Below are 18271 nucleotides of genomic sequence, written 5' to 3'. Positions count from 1 at the left end.
TGCTGCTTGTCTTCAGTGCAATCATTGCTTATAATAAAGGGGGCAGTTATACAACACTTAGGGGAAAAGCAGGAGTGACATCTAGACCCTCATGATCAGATTCACAGATTGTCATCTTGGTAGTAAGGATATCAAAAGATAATGGGAAAAAATATTTAGGAAGGCTTGGAAATAAATAGTCCGTGTTGTCTCTGAGCTTTAAATAATAGAATTTATTTTCTTTTCCCCAATATCTCATCTCTAGCCCACCAGCTAAATTTCACAAATTTGTTGAAGGAAGCATAAAACTAGAAATCAAAGATTTCTCATGAATTAAAAATGTTCCTTCTAATGTAACATTTGTACTGCTTAGTAAATAGAGCATTTAAAGATTTGGAAATAGGATATCTGAAATACTATAAATGAAATAAGTATACGGAAATAGTTATTAACTAGATGATAACTTGTACCATTTTCCAGACTTTCAATCAGAAGGGTAGCTGCAAAAGCAGCTTGTTCAGCTTTTCAAAGGGAGGAGTCCCAGGAAGAGCAATATATGCTTAATGAAAAGCTTGATCAGGCTGATCTGATTGGTTTTTGGTTTTGGTTTGTTTTTGTTTTTGTTTTGTTTTTAAACTATGGCACTCCTATCAGGCAAGACTTCTATGCAATAGATACTCATTTTCGTCATATGCAGGTTCCTGGTGTCTGGAACAAAAATGAAGAAAGTATCCAAAAGTGTTTACCACGCTTCATTCTTCTCTTCTTGGTTCCTTTTCTCTGCCTTCCAGTACGCACAGATCTTTGTCATCTTGAAGAAGACCTTTCCTTGATGCTCTTGTTCCACTGTAGTTTCTGCCATATTTCTCTCCTTATATTCAGTGCCAAGTTAGAATCAGTGGTCTGCCGCCATTTTTCTTCTTCAATACCCCCTACCCTCCTTCAGCACCCTTAGAGCTCTCATATGCTTCCATGGCTCTACCTATCATCTCTCTCCAGTTTACTCCCAAATTTAGCCCTCAGAAGCTTCCTTCTAAACTCAAATTTTATATCTCTTCAGGAATTAATCAAAGGATTACTAAACAAAAAGACACCAACCACTATAAAAATTATGTGTGATGCTGATACTTTAAAAATCTATCACAGAAGGAGAGAATGACACTGACAGCTGCAGAGACTCAATGCGGGGGGGGGGGGGGGATTTTCTACAAGGATTATATGAATACTTAGAAATAAAACAAGAAAAAAAAAGCCCTGAAGGAAAGAATGGAATGAGAATAAATACAGACAGTTCTCACATTGCACAAATTCGACTTTATGTAAAGAATTCTGAAAGAAATCCACATTCCCAAAAAGCCCTATGTTTACTTTATTGTTCAACACTGTGCTCTCTGCTCCTGCCCCTTTGTCTGTGGACTCCCTACCTTCCCACCTACCCCCTCCCCCCCCAAAAAAAACCAACCAAAAAAAAAAACACCCAACTTCCAAGTATGTGGAGAGATTGCCCCAGATAGGGTGCTTGGCTTGAGACCTCTAGCCCCAAAAGAGGAGACCTTTGACCCTGTTCCACCCACTCGTCCACATGTCCACCACACATCTGTCTTCTGTCTTCCACACTTGGGTTCTGTATGTCTGTCTTTGGCCCCTGAGTTTCACCTATCCTCTCCTGTCTCTGTCCCATGTCTGGCCCCTACATGTCAGCCCTGTGTGACTTCCTCTCAGTTCTGGCCAGGCCCCCATGTGGCTGGCACTGGGCCATTCATGTTCCTTCTCCTGCTCTTGCTTCTCTGTCCCAGCCCCTTGAACCATGTGCAAATCCCTTCCCTCCACAGACACTTGGCCCCTTCCTGCCTCCCTTTTCTCCCTTCCCCACATCTGTGGAAGGCTTTACTTATGTAAAATGAGAATTGTCTAGAGGTTAGAAGAGCAAGTGATAAACCTGACCCAAGTAACAGATAGCCTGGAAATTAGAATAGACCAAACAGAAATCAACTCCATTAGACAGCATGAAATAAGAGAACAAAATAAAAACATTGAAAAGTAGAAGAAAATATTAGATAATTGATGTAAAAAACCTGAAACTTAGAAAACACGTCAAAGAGAAGTAATTTATGAGTCATCTGACTCCTTGAAAACTGATTTTTTTTTTGAAGTCCTGGAACTATATTTCAGGAAATCATAGATGAAAATTACCATAATTGGAGCTAAGGAGGAAAAGAACATACACATTTGAAAGGATTGGGGTGAACCAACATCTGATGAACCTCATTCTTATCTGAACCAGACAAATGAGGTTGAACACACATACACAGAGTTTGGTGAAGGAATACATCAAACTCAATAGGAAAATAAGCCAATAAATATCAATCAAAAAGATTGATAATAAAGAGGGAATTAGGACCAGACAAAACAAACCTCTTAAACCTGAAAGGCAGGGGGTGGAGATTAAAAGAAGGAAGCAAATAACTGGACTCTAACGGCCTGTCCATCATTTGGGGAATGGCTGAACAAGTAGTTTATAATGTGACAGAATATTATTGTTCCAATAAATTATAAAGGACTCACCAAACCCTAAGAAGTGGAAAATGATGTGGAGTGAAAGGACTAGAACAAAGAAAACAATTTATATAATGATCACAACATTATAAAGAAAAACAGCTTTGAAAGGCCAGATAGAGAACTCTGATCAAAACTAATTTCCAGAGAACCTATGATGAAGCATGTTACCCACCTCCTGACAGAGAGAATTGACTTAAATTGCAGAAAGTCATTATTTTTGGACATTGCCACTGTGTGGATTTGTTTAATTTCTTCAGTTTTTAATTGCCAGGAGGTAGAGTGGTTGCCAATAGTGATTTCCCAAAGTATATTTAAAGAAATGTACAGATAACTTCAGGACGGTTGCACAACATAAAATAAAACATAAATCATTAGTATTTCTCTATATTACCATCAAAACCTAGCAGGAGGAGATAGAAAGAAAAATTCTATTTAAAATAACTACAAAGGGACAGCTAGGTGGCGCAGTGGATAGAGCACCGGTCCTGGATTCAAGAGGATCTGAGTTCAAATCCATCCTCAGACACTTGACACTTACTAGCTGTGTGACCCTGGGCAAGTCATTTAACCCCAATCGCCTCACAAAACAAAAACAAAATAAAACTACAAAATATATAAAATACTTAGGAGTCTACCTACCAGGGCACTCATAGGAACTGTATGAATACAACTACAAAATGCTCTTTACACATATAAAGACAGCCTGGCAAAATTACTGGCAAAATAGTAATCATTTCTAGATAGGCTGATCCAATTTAATAGAAATGATACTACCTAATTTTATTTATTTGTTCAGTGCCATGCCAAACTATCCAGGGGTACATTATAGAACTGGAAAAAGTAATACCAGAATTTGCCTAGAGCAGGGCTTCTTAAACTTTTTCCACTCACAAACCCTTTTCACCTGGGAAATTTTTATACAACCTCCAGAATATAGGTATATAAAATTAGTATGGGGGCAGCTAAGGTGGCGCAGTGGATAGAGCACCGGCTCTGGATTCAGGAGGACCTGAGTTCAAAACTGGCCTCAGATACTTAACACTTACTAGCTGTGTGACCCTGGGCAAGTCACTTAACCCCAATTGCCTCACCAAACAAAAACAAAAAACAAAAGTAAAATGAGTATGCATAACCTCTTACTGTTGCTAAATTTTTTGCTGACCCCCACATTTATTTACCCATGTGGGGTCATGACCCATCGTTTAAGAAGCCAGTATCTAGAGGAACAAAAAGATCCCAAGAAAAATAAAGGGAGGGGGGAGTGGGAAGAAAGGGGGCCTAACAGTACCAGATTTCAAAACCTCCTACAAAGGAGTAATCATCAAAATGATTTGGTAGTAGTTAAAAAAACAGTGGAATACATATACAAAAATATTTATAGCAGCTCTCTTTGTGGTTGCAAAGAATTGGAAATCGAGGGAATGCCCATCAGTTGGGGAATGGCTAAACAAGTTGTGGTATATGAATGTAATGGAATACTATTGTGCTGTAAGAAATGAAGAGCAGGAGGATTTCAGAGAAACCTATGAACTGATGCTGAGTGAGATGAGCAGAACCAGGAGAACATTATACACAGTAACAGCAACATTGTGTGATGATCAATTGTGATAGACTTGGCTCTTCTCAGCAGTGCAATGATCCAAAGCAATTTTAAAGAACTCATGATAGAAAATGTTCTCCACATTCAAAAAAAAAAAAAAAAGAACTATGGATTCTGAATGCAGATTGAACCATACTGTTTCTAATTTTTTTTTCTTCTTTGAGGTTCTTCCCTTGTGTTCTGATTCTTCTTTCACAGTATGACTAATGCCGAAATATATTTAATGGGATTGTACATATATAACCTATATCAGATCACTTTCTGTCTTGGGGAGGGAGGGGAGAGGGGAAGGAGGGTGGGAGAAAAATTTGGAACTAAAAATCCTATGAAAAAAGTGTTGAAAACCATCTTTATATGTAATTGGAAAATAATAAAATACTTTTATGATTAAATAAAAAATAAAAATAGTGGAATAGATTAGGTATACACAGATGAAAAGAAACAGACAAACATAATAGCTTAATGTTTGACAAATCCAGCTATAGGATAAGAAATGTCTATTCAACAAAAACTGTTGGGAAAACTTGAAAGCATTCTAACAGAAACTAGACATAGACCAACATATCCCACCTTACCAAGTTGAGTTCCAAATAAATACATTACTTAAATTTAAGAAGGGACATCATAAACAAGTTAGAAGAACAAGGGAAATATTAGCTTTCATATCTATAAATGTGAAAAGGGAAGAGTTTGTGACTAAGCTAGTGATAGAGAAGATCACAAAAGATAAACTGGACTGTTTTGATTATATTAAATTTAAAAGGTTTTGTACAAACAAAACTAAGGGAAAAAAATTCTTTACAGAAAGTTTCTCTGATAAAGGTCTCCAAGATCTTTAAGGAAATGATTCAAATTCATAAGAGCCATTTCCCCAATTTGAAATATGGTCAATTGATTTGAACAGGCAGTTTTCAAAGGAAAAAATCCAGACTATAAATAACTACATGAAAAAAAATGTTCTTGGGGCAGCTAGGTGGCACAGTGGATAAAGCACTAGCCCTGGATTCAGGAGGACCTGAGTTCAAATCCAGCCTCAGACACTTGACACTAACTGTGTGACCCTAGACAAGTCACTTAACCCTCATTGCCCCGCAAAAAAAAAAAAAGTCCCACATCACTAATAATTAGAGAAGTGCGAATTTATATAACCGAGGTTCTACTTCACACAGTGTTGGAGAGGCCATGGGAACAGTGATAGTAATGCATTGTTGGTGAAGATGTGAATTGGAACAGCCATTCTGAAGAGCAACTTGTAAATAAGCCCTAGAAGTTACTAAACTGTGCATATACCCCCTGAGTTGGTAATACCCCTGCTAGGCTCATACTCTAAAGAGTTCAAAGAAAGAAGAATAGGAACTATAGATACAAAAGTATTAATAGCACCTCTTTTTCAGTTGACAAAGAGCTGGAAACTAAGGGGATCCCCATCAGTTGGGGATGACTGACCAAATTATGGTATGTGATTATTGTGCTGTAAGAAATTATGAATTACTAATAGTGATCGAAGATTGAAAAAACACACAAAAAGTTTGGTGAAGAAATACATAAACTTCAGTAGGAAAATAAGCAAAGATAGAGATAAGAATGTTTAAGAAGATAAATAATAACGGAGAGGAAATAGAAAAACCTGGGAAAAGCTGTGTAAACTAATGCAGAGTGAAATGAGCAAACAGGTCCAGGAGAACAATTTGTACTATACCAACAACCCTGTAAAAATAATAACATTGTAAAAACAAACAGCTTATAAAGACATAAGAACTCTAATAAGTACAATAACCAACTATAATTCCAGAGGACCCATGATAAAACATACTGAGGGTATAAATTGTGAGGCATATTTCTGGGCCATAACCAGTGCAGGAATTACTTTTGCTTGACTATGCATATTTGTTACAAGGGTTTTGTTTTTTTTCTGATGTGTTGCGAGATAGGTAGGAGGAAGAGAAAATAGAATTTTAGGTGAAAAAAATACTTTTTTTTTAAAAATCAAAAATAAATGTAAAGACAAGCAAGATGGTTTTGGAAGTAACAAGTACTTTTCAAAAAACAAGCAGTATGGAATAGAGATTTATTGTGTCACATGCAGTCGTTTGTGTTATGCTTTGTATGTGGAAATATATAAAATTAGAAGGGAAATAGGAAATTGGGGGGAAAGTAAGAAGTGATAAGGATCTGACTAGGGTTGTGGCCTTGTGAATGGAGTGAAGTGGTTGTATATGAGAAATCTTTTGAGAATAAAAACATTATTTGGAATAGATTGCATATATGAGGTGAGTGAGAGTGAGGAATTAATCATAACAAGCTTGTGAAACTAGGTGACTTGGAGGGGGGTGGTGCCTTGGACAATAATAGGGAAGTCTGGATGGGAGGAGGTTCTGAGGGAGGAAAAATGAGTTCTGTTTTGAACATGTTGAGGTTGAGATGTCTCTGGGACAATTTGAGATGCCCAAGAGGCTTTTAGAGATTTTAAACTCGAGTTTAGGAGAAAAGTTAGGACTGGATATATACATTTAGGAATTATCTGCTTAGAGGTGATAACTGAATTCATGATGAGATTATTAACTAAGACAGTGCAAAGTTAAAAGACTGACCCAGGACAGAGCCTTGGATAACACCCATGGTTAGTGAGTGTGACCTGGGTTAAGAACCAGCAAAATAGACCAGGAAGCAATTGTTAGACCAATGAGAGGAGAACCAGAAAAGAAAGCAGTCATAAAAACCTATAGAGAGGATAGTATCCTGGAAAAGGTGGTTATCAGTTGCATCAGATACAGCAAAAAAGTGGGGGAGAAGAATTGAGGAAAAAAAACTATTATATTTGGCAATTAAGAGATCATTGATAACTTTGGAGAGAGCAGTTTCAGTCAAAGAATGGGGTTGGAAACCAGATTGCAGAGGTTTTAGAAGCTAGAGGAGGAATACTGAAAGTAGTTGATTTTCTCAAGTTTATCCCATAAGGGTAAGAGAGATTTGACATTTGATAGGCCACTGGGGTGGTAGGGTCAAGGAAGCATACTCTTTGCTCATGACTTTCACTTCCAAACTCTCAGCCAGCCCTCCTCCAAGATTCATTCCATCTGCCTATATCACTGTGTCCAAATAAGTTAGCTAGACCACTGGACTTGAAATCAAGAAATTCTGGATTTAAATCTGGTCTCAAAGACTTCGCAGCCATGCGCCCTTAAGCAAGTCACTTGCTATTTTTTAGCATCATTTTCCTCTACTGTAAAAGGAGGATAAGAATAGCAACAATGACATTGGGTAGTTGTGGGGGATAGTTGCAAACCTTAACATATATTAATTTAAGCTACTTCTATTATCTTTGTTCCTATGAATTACTGGCCTTCAGATCATTCTTCCTACCTTTCTAGATAGTTGCTTATTGATAGCTTTCCTTTCCTCCCTCAAATGTTGGGGACTTCCATAGACAAACTGGTCCCCTTCTGTGAACTATATTGTTATTCCACCTCTATTACCCACAGAATGGTCAAAATCAATAAATGACCATGTATTAAGTATTTCTGTGCCAGGGACTATACTAGGCACCAGAGATGCAAAAACAAAGATGAAACATCCTTGTCCCTTAGAAGTTCACCTTCTATAGAGAGAGACTAGTACATGAGCCAGGATACACAGAATAGATGCTTTGGGGGAGAAGGCACTCTAGCAACTATGTGAATAGGGAAAAGCTTCATGGAGAAGATGATGTTAGAGCTGGAGCTTAAAAGAAACCAAGAATGCTGAGAGATGAAGATGAAGAGGAGGGACAGCCTGTAGAAAAACCCAGAGTGTCATGTGAGGAATAGCAAGAAAGTCAGCTTGGCTGGACCAGTTGAGAGTGGGAAGGAAAATAATATATGGTAGGGCTGGAAGTATAGGTTGTGATGAGAAGGGGTTTAAATACCAAGCAGAGGAATTTATATTTTATGCTAGAAGTAAGAGGGAAGGGGCAGTTAGGGGGCACAGTGGATAGAGCATGGGCCCTGCCTGGAGTCAGGAGTACCTGAGTTCAAATCTGGTCTCAGACACTTGATACCCACTAGCTGTGTGATCCTGGGCAAGTCACTTAACCCCAATTGCCTCACCAAAAAAGAAGAAGAAGAAGAAGAAGTAGTAGTAGTAAGAGGGAACCACAAGAGTTGAGGGCAGGCGGAAGTGATGGTGGTAAAACCTTTGTCCTAGATCTTGTCATGACCTGTAATGTACTATTGCCACGTATGCCTTGCTAAACCACAAGCCAGGGTTACTTCGCAGTTAAATCTGGTTTACATCTGCTTTTTCCATCCTACTTGAATGCTGGTGACTGCAACTTTAGGAAGTCACATGTTTGTGCTGATGGGTCTACTAGAAATTGTCATTTGATCTAGATTTGACTGGATGACTTCTGAGGTCCCTTCTAACTCTAAATCCATGACCCTCTGACTCTGTCATCCTTTTACCCCTACTCCTAAACACACACGATGGCTTATCCAAAGCTTTCTCATCTCTCCTAAGGCCCCCAAACCACCTTCTTCCCTTCCTCTTAGCAGAGGACCTTATCTTCAGCCTAAACCTTCACTTGACCATACTACCCTCAGCATGGTGTTTCCTTTTTCTCAGCCAAACCTGTAGGAAAAGTTATCTGGGGTTGTTGCTCCTACTTCACTTCTTCACTTGTCACTCATTTCTCAATCCTTGTCATCTGGTTCTGAGCTCCATCACTTGATTGAAGCAGTTTACCCCAGGGTTAATCTTAACTACTGTAAAGAATTAATTGTTATTTGAGATTTTTATGACCCCATCTTTTGGCTAGAATTTTTTTAAAAAAACCTCAGCGTGTTCACTGGCCTGGGCTCTGCAAACCGCATGGTGCTCCAGCCAAAGATGGGGTCATAAAAACCTCAAATAACAATTAATTCTTTACACTATTAAATTCACTGCCAGTATAATACAGTAGAAAAAGTGCCGAATTTGGAATCAGAAAATGTAAGATTCAAACCCCATCTCTGTTACTTAAGAGCAATGACACTTCTCAGTGCTTAGGTTCCTCAGTGGCTCGCTGAAAGGGTTGTACCAGAGTGCCTCCCATTGCTCTTCCCGCTCTAAATCTATCCCTCCTGAAGGCTCTAGGGTTTAAAAAAATTTGTTCCAAAAGACAAGAAGAAAAAGGCTTTTTCCAACTTGAAATTTTCATGAAAATATAAATAGCATCTATATGCAAATAAAATGATTTTATGGAATTTTATACATGCACCAACCACATTGGATGGCACATAAATTGTCTAGTGGGCTATTAAAGTAATTTTACATATTTTTCTTTTTCTTTTCTCCTCTTTATTTTTTAGCTTTTGTAATTAATCCACGAAACTCTTATTCTCTTGTTATTTAGAAAATCTGTGAAGAAATTATGGAAAACATGAAAATCTCACAAGATTCAAAGGCAAGGAGTGATTACAGTCTGGTCAGTGGAGGGACTACTCATCCTGATAAATTATAGCTCCATTGAATATATTTGGGGGGAAAGTACATTATTTTGTCCATGTTTTTAATTTGTTTAAATTAATTAAATTAATTTTGTTAGCTTTTTTTATTCTTTGATTCTGTTTTGTTTCATTCAATTTGTAGTCATTGTATAATTTTATGTTAATCTATTTTTTCCTTTTACAACTTTATAAGTTCTTATATTTTAGAAATAAAAATCAAGAAGTGTCGATGGATTATATTAAAATTTAAATCAATATTAAAGTAGCTTTTAATAAAATAATAAATGTATTATCGTTAGAGTGATATAATGTTTTAAACATTTTAGTGTGATGCCTTGGTATTTTTGTTATTAATACTAAAAAACTATGAGGAGAGTCCTCTAGGTCATAGTGCCTAGAAAATCCAATTCTAGTATCTTAATTTGCCATTGGTCTCACTAGTTGCTGAAACGTGTGTGTGTGTGTGTGTGTGTGTGTGTGTGTGTGTTTAGCCAGAGATGCTTCAAAATAAATGCTGTTTTTCAATATTTTTCTGATAGGGTCTCTCTTTTTTTTCTCTCCAAAAATCATGTAAGAAACTCTTTTGGTTCTATACTTTATTCTTGTGGAAGATCTGTAAGAGCTAAAGAGACTTTGGTAACTAGGGACTTCAGAAGTTAAGTGGATAAAGAAACTGGAAATAGAAATAGCATAAGCAAGGCTTTAAAAAAAAATAAAGCCTGTATTTTCACAAATAATCAGTGCTTTAAAAATTAACAAACAATGGCAGCATCACATTACTGGGTAATAGATGTTGATCAGAGACAAATGGGGGAGGACACAAACAAGGCAAGCTAAGATGTATGAGCAATTCGTTTCAGTGCAACAAAATCTTTTAAATGACCAGGAAAGTATCTACTACCTTATGTACAAATCATATTAAAAAACATGCCAAAGAAAACATTGAAATGTTGGGAGGGAGAAGTATGAACCATTCTTCACAGAGCTGTAGAAAATAACATTGGGAGTCAGAAATGAATGAGGAAACATTCTAGAAGGCCCAGAGATATCCATCAGACACTTCTTTCAATTTAATGGGATAATTAATATTCTTGATCTATTACCTTCAAAAAGCATTTCTTCATATTCTGCTCAGGCTAAGGGCTTGTACCTGGGTTCTAACCTTCCCTACTAACTTAGGTGAATTATAGGCAAGCCTAGGACATGTAAAATTGGTAGAACTTAAAACTAGTACTAATAGCTGCCTGCCTTCAGTGATTTGATTCATTTTACCCAAATGCTTAGAGAGAGTAAATTTGTGAATAATTGTCAGCCTGTGAACCAATGGGAAATGTTCTCCCTGAAGTGGGACTGGAAGAGAGAAATAGGAAGGGCTTCTTTAGTTGTTGGTCTCCATAAACATGGTCTATGTGCTGGTAATCTTCATGGATCTATATGGGGGAAATCAAAGTCCCTAGAATGGAGAGTGGATTGAGTTAAATAGCAGTATTCCTGGTCTGATGTACTGTTGTTTTACAATCATGAGCTCTTCTGCAAAGAATTGTAACCTCAGACCAGCGGACCCCTTTAGGCTCACCCCTACTAATGTCAAGAGCCCTCCAGGATAATAATGTGTCTCCTAATAGGAGCAGGAAAATACCTGCAAAAAGGTTCTGTGAATGGCTGGTGCAACATCCCCAAAGTGAGATATCTGAGAGTTGTTGGAGTGGTCATATGGAAAAAACAATGAAGAGGAGGGGAGGGCAACAGATACTGTTTTTGAGGTTATCAGAGGTTTACCACAGAATAGATAAAGATGGGTATTAGACTTGTGATTTAATTGGCGTAAGGGACTCCTGAATGAGGAAACTTCATCTATTAAGTGCAACAGACTAGAGTCCTGGAGAATGTAAGCACTGTCAGGTTCAATGATTTGCCCAGGGTCACACAGCCAGTATATGTCAGAGGGGCAACTTGAATCCAAGCCTTCCTGACTCTATGATCAGCTGTCTACTATGCCATAGTGCACTTTACAGCAGGGATACAGGCAAATATTAATTCAGTGATTTTGTGGGAATTCACTGTATTATGATTAATTTTTTAATCAGTGTTTTTGGTGTTTATTAATAAACCTTCCTTTTCATATGATAATAAATATAAATAAACAAAACAGAATTGCTTCTGTTTTGGCCAGAAACCTTAAAGGCCTTCCCCTTCCAGCCTGCCTTTCCTTCCTTCCTTCTTTCTTTCTCTTTCCCCCTTTCTCTTTCTTTTTACATTCATTCATTCGTTTGTGTGTTTGTTTTGACTAGGTAAAGGAGGCCATTCTTTGCCTCATTTCTTACCTAACCTTAATCACTGAGTGGGCATTGTCTCAGGTGAACTGAAACCTGGGAAAGTCTTTAGCTTAAAAAGGCCAAGGTCGGGGCAGCTAGGTGGCACAGTGGATAAAGCACCAGCCCTGGATTCAGGAGTACCTGAGTTCAAATCCGGCCTCGGACACTTGACACTTAACTAGTTGTGTGACCCTGGCCAAGTCACTTAACCCCATTGCCCTGCAAAAAAACCAAAGGACAAACAACAATGAACCTTCCTTTTCATATGATAATAAATATATATAGGAAGTAAATGTAGTGATTTGGGTTGGGAAAGGGGACTTCACCAGGAGTATAATGGAGAGTGAAAGGACTTTCCTTAATGTAGTTCCTTTGCATTTTTGCTGTGTGGCATCCTTTTAATGATTTGAAGGGATGCAAAGGGATCAGGAGTTTTATAGAAGTTAAAAGAATGTTTAGACCAAAACTGAGGTAAGAGTTTGGACTGAGAATAGCAGTAACAGAAGAAAATGCCACCAAAAGGACTGATATAAGTGCCTAAAGGCCTTTGTACTGACTGGGAGTTTACATGACAAAAAGGTTGAATTAACTTTGAACTCAAATTGCTGAACAGACTTTCTACTACAAAGGAAGAGTCATCATAGTAGCGAAGACCAGCAGAGAACACCTGGAACAGTGGAAAGATCAGCTTACAGCCAGTGACATCAGCAAAAGGACATCAGCAAGTCAGTGGGGGAACATGCAACAGCATCTGAGGAAGAGAAGTGTTCCAGCAGCCATGCTGCCTTAGGGGCGAGGTCTATTTCTTAGCTACTCATGTACTCTTCTATGCATGTTCTTCAACCATACATGTTCCTTAACTTCAGAGGTGGAGCCAGGATGTAGAGTAGCAGGAAGGAGTACAGCTGAGCTCACTCACATGCACATGCACACATACCCCTCCTCTAAACAATCTAGAAAACACATCAAATCATGATTAGGAAATGCAAGAAAAAATCACAGGATCATTTTTAAAGCCCAGGTCAACATAGGAAGACAGTGAGGTCTGCAGACACTAGAGATGGGGTCTTGCAAAGAATGATACATAGTGCCTCAGAGCACAAGGAAAGTCTTTGCACTAGGGAAAGAAGAGGTCCTAGGTCCAGCACAGAGGGGTCTCGACTTGTGCAGGAATTGGTGCAAACTGGCAGCTCTGGTGGCATTCCAGGTTGAGGAGTCATTATGAACCCTAGGCTAAACACTGAGCTAAAAGAAAATTCAGGAGCAAGCAGCAGTTATATGGCTTATACCCCACTTCTAGCTTTTAGCTCAGACTGAAGCCTACAGAGGAACAATCAAGTCAGGAATCACAGACCAAAGTGAAGCTTACAATTCTGTTATGTAAACCAACAGAGTTTTCCAAGTATCTGATAGTGGCTGAGTCTGATAATAATCTCCTGGAACTTGAAATGGGGCAAGCCCACAGGAGTGTTGCTCAAACTCAGACCCAGGCAAAAGTCCTGCATAGCTCAGACCAGGGGAGAGGTCATCAGACTTTTCTGGATCAGACCATTTTGGGAGCACTAAAATCTAAGCCTCAGCTATCCCTAAGAACCCAATACTCAACACTCAATAACACAGCACTCAATACCCCGAAGAAGATATCAGCAATGCCAACCCAAACATTCCCTCTAGAAGTACACAGAGCCTAGCCCTAACATGAAGTCCAACTAAAGTTAGGTAGTAGGCTGAAAGAATGAGCAAACAAATAAAAAAAGAGCCTCACTGTAAAAATCTATTGTGGTAATAAGGATGCTCCAGACAGGAACCCAGAAGAGAATGACTCCATGACATCTACAAGCCTCAATGAAAAACACAGCTTTGGCACAGCTTCAACCAGAATTCCAGGAAGAGATGAAACAAAAAGGTTTTTTAAAGGAGTTAAAAATGCTTTTATACATGAAAGAGAGTGCTAGAGGAAAAAAAACTACAAAAGAAATGAGAACTATGGAAGAAAGAATTGGAAGAATTAACAGCTTCGTACAAGACGTACAAAACTTTGCTCAAGCAACAAACTCCCTGAAAATTAGAATGGACTAAATAGAAGCCAATGACTCGACGAGATGACAAGAAATATTAAAACAAAGTCAAAAGACCAAAAAAAATGTGATCTAAAAAACAGGTCAAGGAAATAGAATTTAAGAATTGTTGGACTGCCTGAACTACATGACAAAAATAAGGGCCAAAAAGATCACATTTCAAGAAATCATTGTTAAAACTACCTGGATTTCAATAGAGGAAAAAGTATAAATAGAAAGAATCTTCTGTTCACTTCCTGAAAGAAACCCTAAAATGAAAACTTTCCAGGAACATTTTACCCAAAATCCAGAGTTTTCAGATCAAACAAAAAATACTGCAAGCAGCCAGAAAGAAAGAATTCAAGTACCAAAGAGTCACAATCTGGATCACACACAATTTAGCAACCACCAATATAAAGGATTGGAGAACCTGGAATATGCTATCCCAAGAATAACTTGTCTGGGGCAGCTAGGTGGCACAGTGGATAGAGCACAGTACCTGAGTTCAAATCTGGCCTCAGACACTTAACACTTACTAGCTGTGTGACCCTGGGCAAGTCACTTAACCCCAATTGCCTCACTAAAATAAAAAAAATTAATTAATTTTAAAAAAAAGAATAACTTGCCAAGTAAAAGTGAATACCATTTAATCCTACAAGAGGAAAAAATGGATCTTTAATGAAGATTTCCAGATATTCCTAATGAAAAGACCAGAAATGCATAGAATCTCTGAAGTTCAAACACAGGAGTTAAGAGAAACATATAAAGGTAAACATGAATAATCCTAAGAGACTTTAACAAGGACACACTGTTTACATTCTAATATGTAGAGGTGATTCATATGTCTCCTCAGAACCCTGTCATCAGGGATCATAATGGAAATCTATTAGACATTGCACCTGGGGAGTAATTCTGTTGTGTTTTGATGATCTTAAAAGAATATTAAGGACAAGGAAGAAAAATGCATTAGTGGGAGAAAAGAGAGAGAAAGAACAGAGAAAATTATCTTACATAATCAGATGTGCAAGTAGTCATCTATACAAACAAGGATAGAATGAGGGGAGCCACTCACACTTAAACCTCACTCTCATCTGAACTGGTCAGAAGAGGGAAGTATACACACATAGCATTTCAACTAAATAGGAAAACAAAAGGAAAGGGGATAGACTAAGGGTATTATTCCTAAGTAAAACAAACAAGAACCATACATGTTTGTTGCATATGCCCCTTCTTGTATGGGTTGTATGGGAGAATATATTCGTCTTTAGCTGGAATGGAAAAGGACTTTTTCCTTTCATTTATTTGCTATGCTTTCTTAAGTCAACAAGCACTTGCTATATGCCAGGCACTGTTTTAAAGAGTAGGAATATATATAAATGCAAGTAAAAAAGAAAGTTAGTTCCTACCCTCAAGGAACACAGAAAAGAAGACACAGAAAAGAAAATAGCCTTTGACTGTGAGTAGGCAGGGGGAGCTAGAAGGGGAAGGGAAGGTACCCATGTGAGGACATGCTAGAGAGAATGGGGTGGCAGAGGAGGGGGGGTTCTGGGAAAGAAGTGAAGGAGTGAGCATGGCTGGCCTAGGCATATGTGTGTTATCATCTTCAGTTGTGTCTGACTATTCATGACCCACTTTGAGTTTTCTTGGCAAAGATAATAGAGTGGTTTGCCATTTCCTTCTCCAGGACTTCTCTGTCTACCATTCTTAAGAATTCTGGAATCCTGAGATTCCAGGAGGAACTCACTAGAGAGCACCATAGGGACAGAGGGAACTTTCAGAGTTAGAAGGCTATGGGGGAATGATTGACAGGAGCAGAGGAATGAATGTCTTTTGCTTTGAACTAATGTGTCCTGTGTTTGGCTGATAAAAAAAAATATATTGGTTGGGGCTCATGAGCTATGTAGTTTCGAGTGGAAATTGATCCACAATGTACTTGAACCTCGGATAACTTTCAGGGACCTGTGTGGTTGTGAGGAAGGAAGGAGGACCTGGGTGCTGAAAACAATCTCATTTAGTGCTTTAAAGGGGAGAAAGAGGACCTGGGTGCGACAAGCAATTTCACTTAGTGCATTAATCATAAAACTTTCCTCATAATTGCCCAGTAACCTAGATAGTGCAAAGATTATTGTCTACAATTTACCATTGAGGAAACATACAGAAAAGTCAGCTTACCCACAGTCACGCAGCTAGTCTTGAGCCTATTTGAGCACAGGTGTCCCGGGTTCTCCCCTCTATATCACTGTTTCTCAATATGTTGTTGTCAGCGTCCTTTCATATGTAGAACTTGATTTGATGCCAGCAAATGAGGATGCCCAGGTGAGATTTCTCCCAAATTTCTGGGTGATCTAGAGCTAAGGGAGGTGTAATAAGCCCTAGAATTAAACTTGGCCCTTCATAATCAGGGGTGCCTCTAAACACCAGGGCTAGGCAGAAAATAGCTCACTCCTAGATGACTTTAGTGTTGAACCCACTATACTGGGAGGAAGTAGTTGCTATTTTGTGATGATAAACATGGCTTAATACCTTTACCAGGGGAAGTAGTGACCATGTGTGGGGAGTAACACGTGCCATGCAAGAATGTACAAATGTAAGGAGTTCAGTGTTGGGGTGGGGGGGGGGTTTATAAGTATGAAAGCTGTGTCAAATTTCATCTTAAATTACTAACCCATTTCTTTTCATTGCATTTGTCAAAAATGCAGTTGAGAGTTCTTTTTAATTTCATTTGTTAAATATCTACTTCATTCCAGTCCCAACTCTTTCGTACAAAATGTTTTGTGAGTCTCCATATGTTCAAATATAGACCATAATTTCTTCTCAAATTGGTGTTATATGAAATTTGAATACCATACATGACTCATGTTTTAGTGTGCATGAACATTTGGGTTTGCCTGTAGTTACACCAGTGTGGTCACATTCCCCCATTCTTGTCCTCACAGCAAGCCTTTTAACATAGAATCTCTATTCCTTCCAGACACAGCTCAAGTACCATCAAGTACCATCAATCAGCCTTTCATGCTTCCCCCAACTGCTAGTCCCTCCCTCCCAGTCTACCTGGTGTTGAATGAATTCCCTATATTTACTGTATGTATTCCCTGGACATTGGATGTACTTGTTGCCTTCTCCATTAGAATGTAAATTCCTTGCAAGTAGGGATTGTTTTATTCTTTGTATTTGTATCCCCAGCATCTAGCATGGTGCCTAAAATGAAGCGGGCACTTAATAAATGCATATGGATTGATTGCTTGATTCTAGATGTCTCTGACTCAGACAAAGGTTTTTCATTCACTGTTCCAGTTTATCCAATTAATAACACAGCCCCAGGGCCTAGGACGACCTATAACTATGGTTCATTTTATCTAGTATTCCTGAGAGCAAGGTTTTCTTTCTTTCTTTCTTTTTCTTTTCTTTTTTTTTTTTTTTGGGTGGGGCAGTGAGGGTGAAGTGACTTGCCCAAGGTGACATGGCTAGTAAGTGTCAAGTATCTGAGGTCGGATTTGAACTCAGGTCCTCCTGAATTCAGGGCCGGTGCTTTATCCACTGTTTCACCTAGCTGCCCCGAGAGCAGGGTTTAAGAAAGAAATACTAACTATGTTTTCTTGGCTTCTCATTACCTTCATTAGTCATTTCTAAGATCCCTGCAATGCATAAAAAGCCACAGCCTGTGATCTCAAGACAAACTTTTAAAGGTTACCCTTGGTAGAAACCACTAGTAAACCAGGAAGAGTTACCGTATTATGGCAGGAGATTATGTTCCTTCTGTTAGAATTATCTTCCATGTTTGACCGAGCAACTTTAATTTTCCCACCTAATGAATTTAGTAGCTGATATTGAAGAGGCAGTCACTTTTTAACTTCCTGCCTTAAGAAAGACCCTGAAAAAGAAAGGAAAGAAGGAAGGAAGGAAGGAAGGAAGGAAGGAAGGAAGGAAGGAAGGAAGGAAGGAAGGAAGGAAGGAAGGAAGGAAGGAAGGAAGGAAGGAAGGAAGGAAGGAAGGAAGAAGAAAGAAAGAAAGAAAGAAAGAAAGAAAGAAAGAAAGAAAGAAAGAAAGAAAGAAAGAAAGAAAGAAAGAAAGAAAGAAAGAGAAGAACGAGTGAGCAAACCTGGTTTGGGAACAAAGCAGGCCTCCCCACACTTACACACAAGGTGAACAAAGAAAGCTTTGTTGACATCCAGTTTAAAAGAGTACATTCTAGTTGCCGACATACCGATTAAACATCTAAGCTGCTCTTAAGCTTTGTAGTATCCTTGAGGTTTGTGTGTCTAATTTTGAAAACTTATATTTGTAACACACAATTGTGTT

General features: G+C 38.4%; 1 protein-coding gene across 3 annotated transcripts in view; it reads left to right on the top strand.

Moving 5' to 3' along the window:
* The window catches only part of LOC122755822 (phospholipid-transporting ATPase ABCA3-like), a 111639-nt gene that overhangs the window by 15328 nt on the left and 78040 nt on the right, over positions 1-18271 (top strand). The window contains exon 2 of one of the 3 annotated variants that reach the window (XM_044004702.1): positions 9507-9557. The exons of 1 other annotated variant lie outside the window; for it this stretch is intronic. The gene's annotated coding sequence lies outside the window, so the exon portion shown is untranslated. Of the gene's footprint in view, positions 1-9506; positions 9579-18271 lie in introns of all 3 variants that reach the window. One more of the 3 variants, XM_044004694.1, reaches the window with a different exon arrangement.

The sequence above is a fragment of the Dromiciops gliroides genome, chromosome 1, assembly GCF_019393635.1.
Source record: "Dromiciops gliroides isolate mDroGli1 chromosome 1, mDroGli1.pri, whole genome shotgun sequence".
NCBI classification, from domain to species: domain Eukaryota; kingdom Metazoa; phylum Chordata; class Mammalia; order Microbiotheria; family Microbiotheriidae; genus Dromiciops; species Dromiciops gliroides.
Note: the sequence above shows the minus strand (reverse complement) of the source record. Positions and strands in the feature narration are given on the sequence as shown.